The sequence below is a fragment of the Pan paniscus genome, chromosome 15 (genome assembly GCF_029289425.2).
Source record: "Pan paniscus chromosome 15, NHGRI_mPanPan1-v2.0_pri, whole genome shotgun sequence".
Lineage (NCBI taxonomy): Eukaryota > Metazoa > Chordata > Mammalia > Primates > Hominidae > Pan > Pan paniscus.
In genome coordinates this window covers 23060439-23067596 of record NC_073264.2, presented here as the reverse complement: position 1 = coordinate 23067596, position 7158 = coordinate 23060439, and the positions used below count along the sequence as shown (strand labels likewise).

General features: G+C 42.0%; 1 pseudogene; it reads left to right on the top strand.

Annotated features, from left to right (window-relative positions):
* The first annotated feature begins 384 nt into the window (after window positions 1-384).
* Window positions 385-2070, top strand: LOC100993835 (ubiquitin-conjugating enzyme E2 N-like; annotated as a pseudogene).
* Window positions 2071-7158: the final 5088 nt, after the last annotated feature.

The window sequence follows — 7158 nt, the reverse complement described above, 5'->3', positions numbered from 1 at the left end:
ACTCAGCTCTGTTGGAAGAGGGTTACACTTACCTGAGCTAAACCAAACAGCCAGGTCACTGAGGAGCTGTGGCAATGGCAGCCCAGGCTGTGGTGGCTGTGGGAAAACAGCATGGCCATGGCAGTGAGGGGAGAAAGACATCCTGCCTACATTTGAATAATAAGAGGTCGTGACTAGGTTGATGGAGGGAACTTGCCCATGGCACTGAGGCAGAGATGGCAAAAGATCTTCTGGACCACCAGTGACATCATGTGGCCAAAGATCACCAGACTTCTCTACTAAAACTAGGTTGCTGGATTTTCCCTTCTAGAGAATGTTGCAATTATACTGACCTCTAGAAATGAATAAGCCAGCCCAGGACTTCCACTCCTGCCTGAGGGGAGTGGAGCTGGAGACGGGACCAGAGATCGAACTCGGGTTCTGACAAGATGGCTGGGCTGCCCCGTAGAATCATCAAGGACACCCAGCATTTGCTGGCAGAACGAGTTCCTGGCATCCAAGCAGAATCACGTGAGAGCAACACCTGTTATTTTCATGTGGTCATTGCTGGCCCTCAGGATTCCCCCTTTGAGGGAAGGACTTTTAAACTTGAACTATTCCTTCCAGAAGAATACGCAATGGCAGCCCCTAAAGTACGTTTCATGACCAAAATTTATCATCCTAATGTAGACAAGTTGGGAAGAATATGTTTAGATATTTTGAAAGATAAGTGGTCCCCAGCACTGCAGATCCGACAATCCTGCTATCGATCCAGGCCTTGTTAAGTGCTCCCAGTCCAGATGATCCATTAGCAAATGATGTAGTGGAGCCGTGGAAGACCGACGAAGCTCAAGCCATAGAAACAGCTAGAGCAGCGACTAGGCTATATGCCATGAATAATATTTAAATTGATCCGATCACCAAGTGTGCATCGCTTCTCCTGTTCTGCCAAGACTTCCTTATTTTTGTTTGCATTTAATGGACACAGTCTTAGAAACATTACAGAACAAAAAAAGCCCAGATATCTTCAGCCTTAGGTGATTAAATGCAAAAGAAAAAAAAAAAAAAGTAATGGATAAGCCCCGGGGTCCTTGAATTTATCACAGAAAGAAAGTAGTGGTGGCAGGCCGGCGTGGTGGCTCACGCCTGTAATCCCAGCACTTTGGGAGGCCAAGGCGGGTGGATCACCTGAGATCAGGAGTTCGAGACCAGCCTGGCCAACATGGCAAAACCCTGTCTCTACTAAAAATACAAAAATTAGCTGGGTGTGGTGGCTCATGCCTGTAATCCCAGCACTTTAGGACGCCAAGGCGGGTGGATCACCTGAGATCAGGAGTTCGAGACCAGCCTGGCCAACATGGCAAAACCCCGTCTCTACTAAAAATACAAAAATTAGCTGGGTGTGGTGGTGCGCACCTGTAGCCCCAGCTACTTGGGAGGCTGAGGCAGGAGAATCGCTTGAACCCGGAAGGCAGAGGTGCAGTGGGCCGAGATCACGCCACTGCACTCAAGCCTGGGTGACAGGGCGAGAGTCTGCCTCAAAAAAAAAAACGAAAAAGAAGGTAGTGGCAATAAGAATATTTCCACAATAGCTACATGGAGACTCCTGAAATTTAACTCAAATATTCAAAGCTGCCACTTTATTTTATATCACAAGGTGAAGTGAGACATACCAGCTCCTTATATTCCTCCCAGCTATAGGAAGAATCACAGTCTTACATCCCTCTGTCCTTTATACCTCTGCAAAGAAGCAATACTTTTACATATCTTGATGTGCTCTTCTATTTGCAAGTCTATGAATAGCACCTTATTCCTAGCCACTTAAAGCATCAATATGCTGGGAAGGGGGAAAAGGGAGGAAGTGTGGCAAAGAAGATTAGGATAGCAATGTTGCAGTAGAAATAAGCAAGATAAAAAGAATCATTATTCAGCTTCCCATAGCCAAAATAGGTTTTCATGTTGGCGGCAAGCCCATCAGCTTGAAAGGTAGGACTTGTCATGAGAGAAACAAGTTTTCTAAATTAATTTATCTCCCTCTGTAATACATCAAGCCAGGCTTGGTAGACTTGGTCACAGAATTTATATGTTGAAGGCTCCACATAGGATTAAGTGAAAGCAGGAAAACCTCGCCCCTGCAAATTTGGGAGAATCATGAAGGGAAACAGAGGTAGACCAAGGAGGTTAGATGCCAGGGTTCTTTTTTCTTTTCCTTGACTTGAAACCAACCCTTAAGATAAATGGGAGCTTATGGAGTATAAGAAAACCTAAAGTCACCAAAGATAGTAGCATGTTTCTGTGGGCATGACACAGAGAGGCTGCAGATCCTTAAAACAACTCTGGCTCATTGTATAAGGGGACATGACTATACGAATCTAGTTTTCCAGTGCCTGGAAATAAGGAAATCAAAGGTGCCTGTATGTTTTGCCAGGGGAGATAGAGAAGCATGCAGAACAATAGTGCAACAGCACAAGGCTAGAGTCAAAGCAAAGTTGCTACAGCATGCAATGACTTCCAGGAAGAACAGGAGCTAGAGATTCCAGCCATGAGTATGCTGTTAAATATTTAAAAACTCGCAATCAGAAAAAAAAAATCCCTGGTAGGTAGTATTCGCCCATTTTTATGGTGTAAATCACCCCACTATAGTCAATTTCAAGCTCCAACATGACATCACTACTTATGAGTTTAGTAAGAGATGTGTAGCAGCACACTATTCTATGGTATTTCTACCATAAAGATATGATAGATGTGAACGATCTCATAGATATTAGTAAAACACAGTAAAATACTCAGGAAATGATGAGTTTTTAGTATTGTATTTGATATAATTTATTTAATTGAAAATGTCTATTAAGTACAAATTTATATAATTTATATATATATATATATTTTTGAAACAGGTTCTTGCTTTGTCACTCAGGCTGAGTGCAGTGGCATGAACATGGCTCACTGCAGCCTCAAGTTCCTGGGCTCAAAGGATCCTCCTGCCCCAATCTCCCATGTAGCTGGGACTACAGGCATGCGTCACCACAACTGGTTAATTTTTTAATTTTTGTAGAGAAAAGTTCTTGCTATTTTGGCCAGGCTGGTCTCAAATTTCTGGGCTCAAGCGATCCTTCCACCTCAGACTCCCAAAGAGCTGGGATTGCAGGCATGAGCCACCGTGCTAGGCCTACAAATGTGTATTTTAATTGCAGGTTTAGCAAAGAGCTCACAAAATTTCTGAAATTTTAACAATCAGCTATTGCAAGCCAGTACAAACCAACTCCAGCACACGATTGATTCTAACTATGGATAAGAGCAAGCACCCCAAATGTCTAGGCATCACTATCCTTACCTATATGATTCAAGAAGTCTACCAGACCTACCTGCCACACCCCAGCAAAAAAGAACAAAAGTCAGGCTGAGCACGGTGGCTCGCATCTGTAATCCCAACATTTGGGGAGGCTCAGGTGGGAGGACTGCTTGAGGCCAGGAGTTTGAGACCAGCCTGGGCAACAGAGCTAGACGCTGTCTCCATTTTTTTTTTTTTTTTTTTTTTTTGAGACAGAGACTTGCTCTGTCACCCAGGCTGGAGGGCAATGGCGCCACCTTGGCTCACTGCAACCTCCGCCTACCAGGTTCAAGCAATTCTCCTACCTCCGCCTCCCAAGTAGCTGGGGTTACAGGCACTCGCCACCATGCCTGACTAATTTTTGTATTTTTAGTAGAGATGAGGTTTCACCATGTTGGCCAGGCTGGTCTCGAACTCCTGACCTCAGGTGATCCACCCGCCTTGGCCTCCCAAAGTGCTGGGATTACAGGCATGAGCCACCGCGCCCGGCCTTTTTTTTTTTAATTAAAATAATTTCCAAAACAAGAAGAAGTATCTAAGGAATGCTCCAACAATCTGAAGCCATCTTTTTGCCCACTGTTATAAAAACAATGGAGTCATCCAAGACTTTTTAGAATCGCTGGCAAATTTGTTTGGCCTTTGTTTGTTTGTTTGTGAGACAGGGTCTTGTCATGTTGCTCAGGCTGGTCTCAAATTCCTGGACTCAAATGATTCTCCCAACTCAGCCTCCTGAATAGCTGGAATTACAGGTGTGAGCCATTGCTGCCCAACCCAATATTTTATAAACTGGAAGTAACCAAATTTAGTCAATTGACCTACATATAGGGGATTTTTTTTTTCTCTCAGTGTCCAGAGAAGTGGGAATATGTAAGAAAGATTAGCTTAATTATTAAAAATTCGATACATTTTCTTTTTTTCTTTTTTCATTTTTTTAAACGGAGACACTCTTAAAAATTCAGTACATTATCAATTCACTTCTGAGTATAATGTGGGTAAATGTGTGACCCTCACAACAACTTAAATAAAGAAATCACAGAAATTTGAGGTCATTCAAACAGCTCATGTTGTTCTTCACAGCTCACTTGCTAGATATGCAGAAATGATTCCTGCTTGCTGTCAAAACAAAAAATAACGAGGATCTTGGGAATGTAGTTCTCATCTGGGAAATGTTTCAAGGTAGGATTCCAAGGAGGTGAATAGTTTTCTTCAAATCTCTTGACAGTGTTTTTAAAAACTGGATCAAAGGAGATCCAGCTAATAAGGGTAATCAATTCAAGATCATAAGTAGAAGAGTCACACTCCGTAAATAACCAAGTCTCATCGATTCTTAAATCAGTCAATGAGCTGATCCCTTGGAAGATTTTAATTCCATTACAAAACAGAGATTCAGTAATCCATCACCACAAGCCAAAGCGATGTTCTGAAGGATGCTTTCCTTACCTGCTCCACATTCCACCTGAGAATACACCAACTTTCCCCAAGATTTTGCTGCTGTGTCCATGTGAGTCCAAGAAGAAAAGCATTCCTAAGGCTGGAGTAATTCAAAATGGAACAAATACTTAATTCCCAGACTTTAAACATTTTCACAATTTTGTCAAAAACGGTATTTAATCTGTCTCTTTCCCCCATCTTCTTTCTCAACTCACCCTCTACACCCAGAGTTAATTTGGTAGGCAGATAAATTTTGAATTAAATTATTATTTCTCCCAATTAAAGAACATTCTTCTTTGAATTGAGGAAAATAATTTTAAAGAGCTATCGTTTATTTTCTCTCTTTTGGGAGAGATGATAAAGCAATATAGATGATGTATCAGATTAAGTGTTACTGTGTAAACACAGTAAGAGATGGATTATTTAAACCTGTGTTTCCCAGAACACAGTTAGTTCAACCTACTTGAAAATTGGAAGGTCTTTGTTTCAAGTATCTTTTCTTAAGTAAGCTCTTTTTGTTTTAACTAAGAATACAAGAACACTGGCAGAATAATCAGAGCAAGAAAATATGAGCTCTGCCTCCCCACTGTACCCAAACTCTATTCATTCTCCTTGCTTCAACTCTTTGCTCAGGCTGCCTAATGGCCTAAAAGGGCTGTGGTCAAGTCTGGCCCTAAAAGCAAACAAGAGTGAACAACTCAACGCTGGGTCAGTCCTCATCTCTCAGCCTCAGCGATTCACATCTGCTCTAAATGGGGATGGCACCAACTCAAAAGTGCCCTGTAGGAACCCCAGTTCGGTGCAGACATGCCAGAAAGAAACCAATTTTTCTCTGGGATAATCTGACTTTTTACAAAGTGAAAAATGCTACTGCCTGCAAAGCATTCAACATGAATTGGCCTCCTAGTAAAGAAGAGCACAATACTTAGCCCATCCTATGGTTTCCTACCTAACCCTATCTCATCCCTTCCTTACCATGCTCTCTCAATGCTAACCTCCTTCATTCCATCCCTAGGACCCCCTCCCTTGAATTTCTGGACCAAAGCCCCTGCCCCTAATTATTTGCTGTTTTAAATGCTGAATCTATCAGTGGTAGATTCTTATTTTCTTTAATCATATATTTTGATATTAAATTACAACCATTTAATAAGATGACCTTAACAATACTAAATACTATTTAAAATAGGAAATTTTAGAATATGTAACAAATTAGCCAAGATGTAGATACTTAAAATTTTTTTTAATTGATACATCTAAGTTTCCTTCACTCCTCAATATAAGAAGCCTAAGACTCTACAGCTTCAAAAGATTAGTAGGCTCATAATAAAATATCACATTTACGTTAGGAAGGAAAACATTTGATCAGTTTTCTTCTTTTGTATTTTTCTAGGCTGGCCCATTTTTCTCCAGAACAAAAAAAAAAAAAAGACTTCTCTCTTCTAAAACCACACTCTCTCTCTTAGAATGACTTGGTCCTTCTGCAAACATGCTCCCTGCCCTACAGAGACTCCTCCTTCTGAAATTCTCCTCTACCCACCTTCCCACAGTCTGCCTTCCTCTGCAACCCCATTACACCACATCAAAATCACCATCTTCTGCTGCCTCTGCCTGGAAAAGGAGCCTTGCCCTTATACTCACCTACTGTGAGCACCACCAGAGTCCCTTTCCTGCCAACCAGGATGCCCAGGGCCAGATAGGAAAGCAGGGTGAGGGTGGAAGGAACCTTCTCTCAGCAGAGGATTTGGGAAAGTGTACCCATATTTATGCACCACAGCCAGGGAAAAACTCAGATTGGTAAAGAAAGATAACATTTTCCTTTTTTTTTTTTTTTTTTCCTGAGACAGAGTCTCTCTCTGTTGCCCAAGCTGCAGTGCAGTGGCACGATCTCGGCTCACTGCAACCTCCACCTCCCACGTTAAAGAGATTCTCCTGCCTCAGCCTCCCAAGTAGCTGGGACTACAGGCACACACCACCATGCCCAGCTAATTTTTTTTTTTTTTTTTTAGTAGAGATGGGTTTTCACCATGTTAGCCAGGGTGGTATCGATCTCCTGACCTCGTGATCCGCCCACCTCGGCCTTCAAAGTGCTGGGATTACAGGCGTGAGCCACCGTGCCCGGCCGAAGAAAGATAACATTTTTCATTATGCATAAGGATTTATTATGTTCGTTATGTATGAACATCCAAATGGTTGACATTTTAGTATAATTCTAATATGATTTAATTTGTGAAATTTTGATTTTTATAAAAAGTTTTCAAAAATACAATATTTGGCCGGGCACGGTGGTTCACACCTGTAATCCCAGCACTTTGGGAGGCTGAGGCGGGTGGATCACTTAAGGACAGGAATTCAAAACCAGCCTGGCCAATATGGTGAAACCCCATCTCTACTAAAAATACAAAAATTAGCCATGTGTG